This window comes from Peromyscus leucopus, chromosome 9 (assembly GCF_004664715.2).
Source record: "Peromyscus leucopus breed LL Stock chromosome 9, UCI_PerLeu_2.1, whole genome shotgun sequence".
NCBI lineage: Eukaryota > Metazoa > Chordata > Mammalia > Rodentia > Cricetidae > Peromyscus > Peromyscus leucopus.
The window spans coordinates 81,092-95,373 of NC_051070.1; positions in this window are offsets into that span (position 1 = coordinate 81,092).

Sequence of the window (14,282 nt, forward strand, 5' to 3'; positions counted from 1 at the left end):
AATTCCCAATCAGTTTTCAAATGATCCTGATAGAGGGTCAGTTAAGTAATTCTAAATACATGTAGTTAAGCATATAGTACCATGGGAAGAGAATTAGCTGAATATTCTAAACTTCTCTAAACCTTCATTTTCTCATATGTAAAATTGTGTTTTGTTTTGGTTTGGTTTTGTTTTTCTCAAGACAGGGTTTCTCTGTGTAGCTTTGTGCCCTTCCTGGAACTCACTTTGGAGACCAGGCTGGCCTCAAACTCACAAAGATCTGCCTGCCTCTGCCTCCCAAGTGCTGGGATTAAAGGCATGTGCCACCACCGCCTGGCTCATGGGTAAAATTATGCAGATAAAACTGAAGGACTTCCTAGGATCATTTTCATCACTGAATTTTTTAAACATATTTTAAATGACTTATCTTGGCCACTGAAAAATTAGTTGTTAATCATGGGAAAAGATGAATTTCATTTTTTTTATTTTTTGTTTTATAATTTAATTTAATTTTACATATCAGCCAGGGATTCCCTTGCTCTCCTCCTCTCCTCCTACCCCCCATCATGCCTTCCCCCCAGCCCCCCCCCATTCCCATCTCCTCCAGGGCAAAGACTCCCCTGAGGATTGAGTTCAACCTGGTAGATTCAGTCCAGGCAGGTCCAGTCCCCTCCTTCCATGCTGAGCCAAATGTTCCTGTATAAGCCCCAGGTTCCAAACAGCCAGCTCATACACTGAGGACAGGACCCGGTCCCACTGCCTGGATGCCGCCCAAACAGATCAAGCTAATCAACTGTCTCACTTATCCAGAGGGCCTGATCCAGTTGGGGGTTCCTCAGCTATTGTTTCATAGTTCATGTGTTTCCATTTGTTTGGCTATTTGTCCCTGTGTTTTTTCCAACCTTGGTCTCAACAATTCTCACTCATACAAACCCTCCTCTTTCTTGCCAATTGGACTCCTGGAGCTCCACCTGGGGCCTGGCTGTGGATCTCTGCATCCGGTTCCCTCAGTCATTGGATGGGGTTTCTAGTACAACAATCTGGGTGTTTGGCCATCCTATCATCAGAGTAGGTCAGTTCCAGCTGTCTCTTGACCATCGCCAGTAGTCTTTTGTGGGGGTATCTTTATAGATTTCTGTGGGCCTCTCTAGCACTTTGTTTCTTCCTATTCTCATGTGGTCTTCATTTATCATGGTGTTTTATTACTTGTTCTCCCTCTCAGTTCTTGATCCAGCTGGCATCTCCCGCTCCCCCAAGCTCTCTTTCCCTCGACCCTTGCCCTTCATTACCCCCACCCACATCCATGTTGTTCATGTAGATCTCATCCATTTCTCTGTCATTGGACAATCCCTGTGTCTTTCTTGGGGTCCTGTTTTCTAGGTAGCACCCTGGAGTAGTGAGTAGCAATCTAGTCATCTTTGTTTTACATCTAGAATCCTCCTATGAGTGAGTACATACCATGTTTGTCTTTCTGAGTCTGGGTTACCTTACTCAGGATGATTTTTTCTAGATCCATCCATTTGCCTGCAAACCTCATGATGCCATTGTTTTTCTCTGCTGAATAGTATTCCATTGTGTATATGTACCACATTTTATTTATCCATTCTTCAGTTGAAGGGCATATAGGTTGTTTTCAGGTTCTGGCTATTACAAACAATGCTGATATGAACATAGCTGAGCAAGTGCCCTTGTGGTATGATTGAGCATTCCTTGGGTATATGCCCAAGAGTGGTATAGCTGGATCTTGGGGGAGATTGATTCCCAATTTTCTAAGAAAGTGCCATATTGACTTCCAAAGTGATTGTACAAGCTTGCGTTCCCACCAGCAGTGGAGGAGAGTTCCTCTAGCTCCACATCCTCTCCAGCATAAGGTGTCTTCAGTGTTTTTGATCTTAGCCATTCTGACAGGTGTAAGGTGGTATCTCAGAGTCATTTTAATTTGCATTTCCCTGATAATTAGTGATGTTGAACAATTCCTTAAATGTCTTTCAGCCATTTGAGTTTCCTCATTGAGAATTCTCTGTTTAGTTCTATAGTCCATTTCTTAATTGGACTGTTGGGCATTTTGATGTCTAATTTTTTGAGTTCTTTATATATTCTGGATATTAGTCCTCTGTCAGATGTGGGGTTGGTGAAGACCTTTTCCCATTCTGTAGGCTGTCGCTTTGACTTGTTGACCTTATCCTTTGCACTACAAAAGCTTCTCAGTTTCAAGAGGTCCCATTGATTGATTGTTTCTCTCAGTGTCTGTGCTACTGGTGTTATATTTAGGAAGTGATCTCCTATGACAATGCATTCAAGACTACTTCCTACTTTCTCTTCTAGCAGGTTCAGAGTAGCTGGATTTATGTTGAGGTCTTTGATCCACTTAGACCTAAGTTTTGTGCACAGTGACAGATATGGATCTATTTGCAGCCTTCTACATGTTGATATCCAGTTATGCCAGCATCATTTGTTGAAGATGCTTTCTTTTTTCCATTGTACAGTTTTGGCTTCTTTGTCAAAAATTATATATTCATAGGTGTGTGGATTAATGTCAGGGTCTTCAATTTGATTCCATGGGTCCACATGTCAGTTTTTATGCCATTACCAAGCTGTTTTTATTAGTATAGCTCTATAGTAGAGCTTGAGGTCAGGGATCGTGATGCCTCCAGAGGTTGTTTTATTATACAGGATTCTTTTGGCTACCCTGGGTTTTTTGTTTTTCCATATGAAGTTGAGTATTATTCTTCCCAGGTCTGTGAAGAATTGTGTTGGTATTTTGATGGGGATTGCATTGAATCTGTAGATTGCTTTTGGTAAGATTGCCATTTTTACTATGTTAATCCTGCCTATCCATCAGCATGGGAGATCTTTCCATTTTCTGACATCTTCTTTGGTTTCTTTTTTCAGGGACTTGAAGTTCTTGTCATATGGGTCCTTCATTTGCTTGGTTACTGTTACCCCAAGGTATTTTATATCATTTGTGGCTATTGTAAAGGGTGATGTATCTCTGATTTCCTTCTCAGCCTCTTTGTCAATTGTATATAGGAGGGCTACTGATTTTTTGAGTTGAGCTTGTATCCTGCTATATTGCTGAAGGTGTTTATAAGTTGTATCAGTTCCTTTGCTGCCCTTTATATTCTTTCTTTATTCTGTATGTTTAGCTGTTTAATTATTATGTGGTGATGGGACTTTTTTGGAGGGTCTGGTCTGTTTGGTGTTCTATAGGCTTCTTGTATCTTCATAGGCATTTCCTTCTTTAAGTTGGGGAAGTTTCTTCTATGATCTTGTTGAATATATTTTCTGTGCCTTTGAGTTGGTATTCTTCTCCTTCCTCTATCCCTATTATTAGTAGGTTTGGTCTTTTCATGGTGTCCCAAATTTCTTGGACATTTTGGGTCATGACTTTGTTGGCTTTAGTGTTTTCTTTGATGAATCTATTTCTTCTACCATATCTTCAACGCCAGAGATCCTCTCTTCCTTCTCTTGCATTCTGTTGCCTATACTTGCATCTGAAGTTCCCATTCACTTACTCAGATTTTCTATTTCCAGCATTCCCTCTGTTTGTGTCGTCTTCATTTTTCCTATTTCCTTTTTCAGGTCTTGGACTGTTTCCTTCCTCTGTTTCATTGCTTTTTCATGATTTTCTTTCAGGGCTTTATTGTTTTCTTCCAGAGCTTTATTGTTTTCTTCTACTTTATTTGTCCTTTCCTCTAGTTTTTTTTTTTATAGCGTTCTTCCCATTTTTTGTTTGTCTTTTCCTCAATTTCATTTGTGATTCATTCTATAAAAGCCTCTACCTTCTTCATGATGTTATTCATAAGGCTGGTTTCTTCTGCTTCTTCCATTTTTTGATGTTCAGGTCTAGATGTTGGAGGAGGGCTAGGTTCTGGTGATGCTGTATTGCTCTTCATTTTGTTGTATGTACTTCTGCCTTGATGTCTGCCCATCTCCTTGTGGATTCATTCATTCTTGGTCTTATAAGCGTACTTGGTCCAGACAGAGCTGATAGATTCAAGAAGCCTCTTTCTCTTGTCCAGATGGGAGCTCTGAGGCAGGATGGGAGCTCTTCTCCAGGTTGGAGGTCCAGGGTTGGATGGGAGCTGGGGGCTGTTCTCTAAGTCTCAGGAAGTGGCTAGGGTCTTGGGCAGATGGGCATGAGGGCAGGGCTTGGAGATTGCAGGGTCTACCAGGGGTCTTGGAAGAGGGGAGCCTTCCCGGTGGGGGTGGAGAAGATCCTGCCCGATGGCCAGAATCTGGGGCCAAGTTGGGCAGGTCTTCCTGGAATGGCTGGTGCCCAAGGATGGGATCTAGGCTGAGCCCAGGCACTCACCTATAGATGTAACCAACCGTCTTATTAAATAAGAAACACAGAAACAATGCAAAAGAGAAAGCCGAGAGGTCAGAGCTCAGAGCTAAAATCTCACCCTTCCACCTGTGGTGTCCCAGCTTCCCGAATGAGGGTTCTATTTCCTATCTGTTCGTCTATTTAAAGTATTTTGTTCTGCCTTCTCATTGGTTGTAAACCCAAACACGTGACGGCCTCGTCACTGTCTGAATGTACAGCCCCCTAGGTCTTAAAGGCATATGTCTCCAATGCTGGCTATATCCCTGAACACACAGATATCTATGGGATTAAAGGCGTGTGCCACCACCGCCACACTCTTGCTTTGGCTCTAATAGCTCTGACCCCTGGACAACTTTATTTATTAACATACAATCAAAATCACATTTCAGTATAATTAGATTACCACCACATTTCCCTTTTCTATTTTAATAAAAAGAAAAAAAGCAAAAGGTTATAACTAACAAAAGAAAAACTATATACAAAAGTACAATAACTATATACAATATATACAAATAATAAATACCTAAACAGGTATTGGACAAATCAGAGAAAATAATTCCATTATCTATCCTATTTTGGTAAATCCAATATGTATCTAATGCACTTTCTATCCTAATTAATTTTTCAACTATAAGTAACTAATCTTCAACCATAACTAACTAATCTTCAACTCCCTCAGAGACCCAAGAAGGAAATAATATTAGCTAACAAAAATAAAAAACAGGAAGTGCATGCAAGCAACTTCCAAAAAAATTGTGAGTTGACAGAAACAGCCAGCTGCCTGGGAAGTCACCTGAGGTTTCTCTGCAGTGTTGGGGCATCATCTTCAGCCTATAGGCTTAGTGTATCTGACAGACTCATTTGTGAAGTAGGATGTACACAAGGTCAACAGTTCAATCTCACATTGGGTGAGAGCAGTCCATGTACCAGAAACACCTGAATTCCACTAGTGTCCTGTCATGATTCAGGATTTTAAATTCTGGAAATTGTTGACAGTTTTTTAATTCAGCTGTCCATTCTTCTTGGCTGTGTATATATGGCTTCATCTCAGCATCCCTTCTTCTCCACATCCTCTATTAAATGCAAGTCTACTTTCGAGAGGCATGAACTTTCAGCTGCTGTTCCATTGCACAACAGAAGCCATCGCCCTCTGCCTGTTAAGCTGCCTTCCAAGAAAAGAGCACGGTACCTTTTCCGGATGTGAAGGCCACTTCAGGGATGGGGCCATATTGTCCTGGCCTCAGAAGATGCCTTTTGATAAAGCCATAACCACACTTGTTTTGGCAAGAATCAGTAGTCCCTTGTTTCGTGTTCTGTCTGTCCATTTTGTCCTGTTGATTTGAGGATACTTTGTTGTCCAGTGGCTAACTTTTGCCACAAGGAAAGTTGACTCCATATGCAGTTTCTTCAATGCCCATATTTTCTCTGAAGTAGATTAGTACTGCCAGGAGCTGACATGTCTCAAAAAAGAAAAATTTTCTAAGTTATTAAACATTTTAAATGCCAAATTCTGTAGATCTCTGAAGGGTTTGAAGATGACCTGTCTAAAACATCTCTGCTCAATTTTTAAAACATATCTAATATGACTACAAGTTCTATTGTAATGTCTAACTACTAACTTTCATTTCTTTATATCCTAGTAGTTGGTAATAATAACATTCAAGGATCAGAAATTTGTATTACATTGTTGAATGGTATAAATACAATTAGAAATATACATATAACATTTTCTAACAATATCAGTTTCAAATTTGTATACAATATAAAACAATTCAATCCAATGTAAAGTATTAGTAATTGTCTTTTTCTTTTCTTTCTTTCTTTCTCTCTTTTTTTTTTAAACAAGAACCTTAAATCTAATCTCCTTTGCTTAGCCTTTTTCTTAACCCTTGACAATAACTTGTAACCAACCCCCTAAATACTGAAAATTATCCCAGACCCAAAACCCATTAAAAAGACCAAAAAACCACCCACCCCACACCACCTCTTTGGGAATGTGGGCGACGTAGTCTTAAAATTGCTCCCTGCTGGGTATGGGCAAAGTTTTCTTTATCCTGAAAGAATGCTCTGAGCACCTTGTAGTTCAAAGCTGATCTGTGGATGATGTTTGTCAGCTTAATGATATCATTATTGTCCACGTGGAATTGTTGTTGTTGTGGGGCCCCATCTTCTTTCTGGAGACTTCAGTTGATGTTAGGCCTGGCCATGATTTCCTGCAGAAAACTGATAAGAGACTCGAACACAAAAACATATATATGCAGCTAGCCTTTTTTCTAGAATTAGTTAGTACTCTATATGACCATTCATATCTTAACAAAGTTTAAAATGAATATATATCTATATATTTTTATATGTTAATCTTGTAAATTTTGATATAAAATTCATACTTTAAGAAAAGTTTAAAGAATCAGAATAGAATCAAAGAGTTGAGATTAGTAATAAAATAGTCCCTTAATTAATTTTGCTTTTGTCCTGTACCATAGCAGAAGATGGCTCTTATTCTGGCATGATACAGGGAGTTTGCATTTTCCTTTTAACAACATGCTTGAGTTTAAAGAAGGAGAGAGCCATTCTCCAACTCCAAAGTCAGCTTTAAATTTTAATTGAACTGGGACTATTAGAAACCAAGAGTGTTAAATCTTTAGAGAAAAGCAGAAACAAACATTTAGGAAGACATAAAATTTTTTTAGATAATATATACCCATACACCGTTTCATTCTGTTTCTTGGGATAGATGATTTGTCACTTTTCTTCAGTTGTCTCATTTGTCCAGTGTTCTTCAGATTCCTTAACCTTCATTCTCCTAAAAGACAAAAACAAAAACCTTTCCCCAAGACTAATTTTGGGGATGTTTCCTTTTGACAAGTTATTATCTGATTAAATGAAAAGGCATGTGTTATTGATACAAGTTAGTTTAAATTGGATGTTCATGCTAGTTGATGAACTATCACCTCCTTAGTTAAGAGGTCTCTCTTGTTCAAATCGAACCTTTATCAATTTTGATGGTACCCACAGCTTATCTTCTCCTGTACAAACAAAAGCAAAACCTCATCCCCAATGTAATACATACCCTGGTTTCCATTCTGAGTCAGCACATCCTTAAAGTATATAGGCTGATTTAATTCTGTAGTTTTTTCTATTATCCAATGTCTCTCTGCAGCTGTTGTTCCTTTCTCATTGGCATTCAGAAAATTCAAAGTTAGAAGAGCATTATGCAGTCTATTTCTGGGGGGTTTTGTTACCCATTTCTGTTTATTTAGCATATCCTTTAGAGTTCTGTTTGATCTTTCTATAACTGCTTGACCTGTAGGATTATGTGGTATGCCTGTAATATGCTTTATATTGTAATAAGCAAAAAAACTGTTTCATTTTAGCAGAGACATATGATGGAGCATTGTCAGTTTTGATTTGTGCAGGTATACCCATGATGGCCATAACTTCTAGCAAATGAGTGATTGCAGAATCAGCCTTTTCAGAACTCAAAGCAGTTGCCCATTGAAATCCTGAATAAGTATCGATAGTGTGGTGTACATATTTCAATTTTCCAAATTCTGCAAAGTGAAACACGTCCATCTGCCAGATTTCATTCCTCTGAGTACTCTTTGGGTTACATCCTGCTGGTAATGGCGTTTGATTGTAGAAGGAACAAGTAGGACATTTCTTTACTATTTCTTTGGCTGTTGCCAGGTTATGGAAAAATCTTTTTTAAACCTTTACTATTGACATGATGTTTTTTATGAAATTCTGTGGCCTCCAGCACATTTCCTATCAATAATTTATCAATCTCATCATTGCTTGTGCTAGAGGGCCTGGCAGACCAGTATGGGATCGAATGTGAGTTATATATAAAGGATGATTCCTTTTCCTGATTGTATCTTGTAATTGAATAAATAATGAAGTTAATTCTGAAGCATCAGGGATAAATTCTGCAGTCTCAATATGTAATACCACTCTTTCAGCATACTAAGAGTCAGTTACTATGTTGAGAGGTTCTGAAAAATTCATTAATACCAACAGAATAGCATACAATTCTGATTTTTGAACTGAATTATACGGACTTTGAACCACTTTACTTAAATTTTCTGATTTGTCACCTGCCTTTCCTTCTTTGTTGGCATCTGTATAAAATGTACGAACTCCAGATATGGGTTTTTGCCGTACATTTCGAGGCAAGATCCAATCAGCTCTCTTTATAAGATCAATTCTATTGCTTTTGGGATATTTGCTGTTAATTTCTCCCAAAAAATTACTGCAAGCTCTTTGCCAAGGTTCACTTTCTGTCCATAATTTTTCAATGTCTCCTTAGTTAATAGTATGACAATTTCTGCTGGGTCTATGCCTGCTAATTGACGAAGTCTCAATTTTCCTTTGTAAATCAAGTCAGAGATTTTTTCCACATAAGTTTTTAATTTTTTATTTGGTTTATTTGGTAAAAATATCCATTCCAATATAATATCTTCCCTCTGCATTAATATTCCAGTAGGAGAACGCCTAGAAGGTAAAATAACCAAAATGCAATCCAGCTTTGGATCAATATGATCCACGTGTCCTTCATGCACTTTCTTTTCTACCAAGGCTAATTCTTTCTCAGCTTCAGGTGATAATTCTCTTGGACTATTTAAGTCCTTGTCACCTTCTAAGGTTTTGAACAAATTAGTCAGTTCATCATTTTTTTACCCCAACAATAGTTCGTAGATGAGAAATATCTCCAAATAATCTTTGAAAGTCATTAAGAGTCTGTAGTCTATCTCTCCGAATTTGCACCTTTTGGGGTCTAATTTTTTGTAGCTCTATTTTATATCCTAAATAATTAATAGAATCTCCTCTTTGTATCTTTTCAGGAGCAATTTGTAATCCCAGCAAGGCAAAATTTCTTTACTTCTTCAAATATTATTTCTAAAGTATCTGCATTTGAGTCAGCTAGTAAAATATCGTCCATATAATGATAAATTATAGATTTAGGAAATTTTTTACGTATCACTTCCAATGGCTGTTGTACAAAATATTGGCACAGAGTTGGGCTATTCAACATTCCCTGAGGAGGACCTCCATTGAAATCTTTTAACCGGTTGAGAATTATTATAAGTAGGCACTGTAAAAGCAAATCTTTCTTTGTCTTTTTCTTGTAAAGGTATTGAAAAGAAACAGTCTTTTAAATCAATAACTATGAGAGGCCATCCTTTTGGTAACAGAGTAGGCAAAGGCATCCCAGATTGTAGAGAGCCCATTGGCTGAATTACTTTGTTAATTGCTCTAAGGTCTGTTACCATTCTCCATTTACCAGATTTCTTTTTAATAACAAATACAGGAGAATTCCAGGGGCTGACTTGATTCTTCAATATGCTGAGCATTTAACTGTTCTTCTACCAGCTCTTCTAAAGCCTGGAGTTTCTCTGTTGTTAAAGGCCATTGTTGGACCATACAGGCTTGTCTGTTAACCATTTTAAAGGTAGAGCTTTGGTGTCTTTGGAAGATCATCAGTTATTGTGCCCTGTTCTTGTATAATATGGATGGCTGGTGACCACTCATTAGAAAATATCTTCTAATATTTCTCTCAGTAACATGTGCTAGGTTATGATTTGTTTCTGAGATTGGAGGGATGTTAATCTGAGTATCCATTGTTGCAACAAGTCTCAACCCCACAGGTTCATAGTTATGTTAGCCACATATGGTTTTAATTTCCTCTCTGTCCTTCTGGACCTATACATTCGAGCCATCTTGCACTCTGTTTCACCTGAGATAATGTCCAATTCCTAACAGTTGAACGTTTACCTCCTGAAGAGGCCAAGTTGCATGCCAAAATTCTGGTGCAATTATGGTAACGTCCGCACCTGTGTCTACCAGACCAGACAACAAAACACCATTTATTTTTATTGTTAATTTTGGTCTTTGTTCATTAATAGAAGTTTGCCAAAAAATTTTCTTTATGTTTTCTCCTGAATTTTCTATTCTCTCTGTTTCATCAACCTGACCAGCATGATTTATCCCAATAGGCATTTGGTTATTTAATCGCTCTCCAAGCAGGGATTTCCTCTATGGCTGCAGGAAAGGTTTGAACTGGATTTGCACTGGGGGCCTGCGCGAGGCCCCTCTGGAGTTTCCCGAAGACTGAGGCAAAGGATTACCCTGTCTGTCCTTTGTTGATCTACATTCGTTGGTCCAGTGTTTTCCCTTACACACCTTCTGCATACTCCAGAAGGAAGGGGCATTCTGTTGCCATTGTTCCTTGAATAAACATTGCTTCTAGGAATGACCTGTTTACAGTCTCTTTTAAAATGTCCTTGCTTTCCACACCCAAAACATCTAACACTCCTCAAACCTTTTGAAATTACTTCTCCTACCCACGTATCATCATGCTCATCAACCTCAACATTAATTGTTTCTCTAATCCAATCTTCCATAGGTGCAGATCTTGCCCTTAATGGCCTGATTATTCTTTTGCATGCTGCATTCGCATTCTCAAAGGCCAAAGATTCAATTATTGCCTTACCTCTTCTGAATCTGAGACCATTCTCTTTACTGCTGAAGCCAGTCTTTGTAAAAAATCTGTAAAAGACTCTTTTGGGCCTTGCTCACCTTTGTAAATGACTCAATTTTTTTCCTGGTTCCTCAACTCTGTCCCATGCATTCAAGGCTGCCGTTCGCATAAAATTAGGGTTTGGACATCATATAAACATTGTGTTTGTGCTGAAGCATATTGGCCTTCTCCAATAAGCTGATCCTGGCAAACTTGTATTCCTTTATCCCTCCATTGTTTTTCTATGTTTTTAGCCTCCTCCTTAAACCAAGTCAGAAATTGAAGTCTCTGGCTGGGTTCCAGAACACCTTGTGCAAGGTCCCGCCAGTCCTGTGGTACTATCCTATTATATGTTGACCAAGAGTTTAACATTTGCTTTACATATGGGGAATGCATGCCATAAGATACTATTGCCTCCTTAAACCTTTTTAAATCCAACATTTCAATTGGAGCCCAATTATTTTGTGTAGCCATTTGATCAGGCATCTGCTGTACGGTTACAGGATAAATTAAGGGTGACTGTGTGAAAACAGGCTTTCTTTCTGCAACCTTATGATCCAAACTTGAAAACTTCACTGTTAATTGGATAAATTAAGGGTGACTGTGTGAAAACAGGCTTTCTTTCTACAACCTTATGATCCAAACTTGAACCAACTTCACTGTTAATTTCTTCGTCTGAATTTTTACAGGTTTAACAGGTTTTTCTAAAGCTGTTATCCTGGCACTTAAATCGACTATCTTTTTAAATATAAAATGAGAATAAGCATGGTGATTAAGTGCATAATTCAATCAACATTAATCTTCTCATATAGTTGTTCCATTGTCAGACTGCTAAAATTTCAAACAAAACCCATTTTTCCAATGTACACAGGAAACCCATTTTTTTTAAATGTGGAAAAAATTGTCTTTTAAATAGTTTCCTTTATGACTTACCAAATCTGCGTAGAACAGTAGAAATCTGAGGGGATTTTCAAACAGCCACCTAGTGTCCCAGGTGTAAATCCAAAGAGAAAGAGAGAGAGAGAGAGAGAGAGAGAGAGAGAGAGAGAGAGAGAGAGAAAGAGAGAAAGAAAGTGTAGCTGGCTAAAGTTTAAATGCAGCCACGTGTTCCCTTTTGTGCTAGTCAAGGCTTGGGTCTGGCTTCCTTAAACTCCGACCACGTGCGTTGGCTTTACAGGCAGGGCCCTGTTCGGCAGGGCAGGTCTGAGTTGTTCGTAGCACCGGCTTTAAGCAAGCTGCTCACAGACCTAGGCCCGGGCTAGAAGCTGCCGCTCGACTAGGAAGCCGGCAGCTGTTTCTTCCTATTCTCATGTGGTCTTCATTTATCATGGTGTTTTATTACTTGTTCTCCCTCTCAGTTCTTGATCCAGCTGGCATCTCCCGCTCCCCCAAGCTCTCTTTCCCTCGACCCTTGCCCTTCATTACCCCCACCCACATCCATGTTGTTCATGTAGATCTCATCCATTTCTCTGTCATTGGACAATCCCTGTGTCTTTCTTGGGTCCTGTTTTCTAGGTAGCACCCTGGAGTAGTGAGTAGCAATCTAGTCATCTTTGTTTTACATCTAGTATCCTCCTATGAGTGAGTACATACCATGTTTGTCTTTCTGAGTCTGGGTTACCTCACTCAGGATGATTTTTTTCTAGATCCATCCATTTGCCTGCAAACCTCATGATGCCATTGTTTTTCTCTGCTGAATAGTATTCCATTGTGTATATGTACCACATTTTATTTATCCATTCTTCAGTTGAAGGGCATATAGGTTGTTTTCAGGTTCTGGCTATTACAAACAATGCTGATATGAACATAGCTGAGCAAGTGCCCTTGGGTATGATTGAGCATTCCTTGGGTATATGCCCAAGAGTGGTATAGCTGGATCTTGGGGGAGATTGATTCCCAATTTTCTAAGAAAGTGCCATATGACTTCCAAAGTGATTGTACAAGCTTGCGTTCCCACCAGCAGTGGAGGAGAGTTCCTCTAGCTCCACATCCTCTCCAGCATAAGGTGTCTTCAGTGTTTTTGATCTTAGCCATTCTGACAGTGTAAGGTGGTATCTCAGAGTCATTTTAATTTGCATTTCCCTGATAATTAGTGATGTTGAACAATTCCTTAAATGTCTTTCAGCCATTTGAGTTTCCTCATTGAGAATTCTCTGTTTAGTTCTATAGTCCATTTCTTAATTGGACTGTTGGGCATTTTGATGTCTAATTTTTTGAGTTCTTTATATATTCTGGATATTAGTCCTCTGTCAGATGTGGGGTTGGTGAAGACCTTTTCCCATTCTGTAGGCTGTCGCTTTGACTTGTTGACCTTATCCTTTGCACTACAAAAGCTTCTCAGTTTCAAGAGGTCCCATTGATTGATTGTTTCTCTCAGTGTCTGTGCTACTGGTGTTATATTTAGGAAGTGATCTCCTATGACAATGCATTCAAGACTACTTCCTACTTTCTCTTCTAGCAGGTTCAGAGTAGCTGGATTTATGTTGAGGTCTTTGATCCACTTAGACCTAAGTTTTGTGCACAGTGACAGATATGGATCTATTTGCAGCCTTCTACATGTTGATATCCAGTTATGCCAGCATCATTTGTTGAAGATGCTTTCTTTTTTCCATTGTACAGTTTTGGCTTCTTTGTCAAAAATTATATATTCATAGGTGTGTGGATTAATGTCAGGGTCTTCAATTTGATTCCATGGGTCCACATGTCAGTTTTTATGCCATTACCAAGCTGTTTTTATTAGTATAGCTCTATAGTAGAGCTTGAGGTCAGGGATCGTGATGCCTCCAGAGGTTGTTTTATTATACAGGATTCTTTTGGCTACCCTGGGTTTTTTGTTTTTCCATATGAAGTTGAGTATTATTCTTCCCAGGTCTGTGAAGAATTGTGTTGGTATTTTGATGGGATTGCATTGAATCTGTAGATTGCTTTTGGTAAGATTGCCATTTTTACTATGTTAATCCTGCCTATCCATCAGCATGGGAGATCTTTCCATTTTCTGACATCTTCTTTGGTTTCTTTTTTCAGGGACTTGAAGTTCTTGTCATATGGGTCCTTCATTTGCTTGGTTACTGTTACCCCAAGGTATTTTATATCATTTGTGGCTATTGTAAAGGGTGATGTATCTCTGATTTCCTTCTCAGCCTCTTTGTCAATTGTATATAGGAGGGCTACTGATTTTTTGAGTTGAGCTTGTATCCTGCTATATTGCTGAAGGTGTTTATAAGTTGTATCAGTTCCTTTGCTGCCCTTTATATTCTTTCTTTATTCTGTATGTTTAGCTGTTTAATTATTATGTGGTGATGGGACTTTTTTGGAGGGTCTGGTCTGTTTGGTGTTCTATAGGCTTCTTGTATCTTCATAGGCATTTCCTTCTTTAAGTTGGGGAAGTTTTCTTCTATGATCTTGTTGAATATATTTTCTGTGCCTTTGAGTTGGTATTCTTCTCCTTCCTCTATC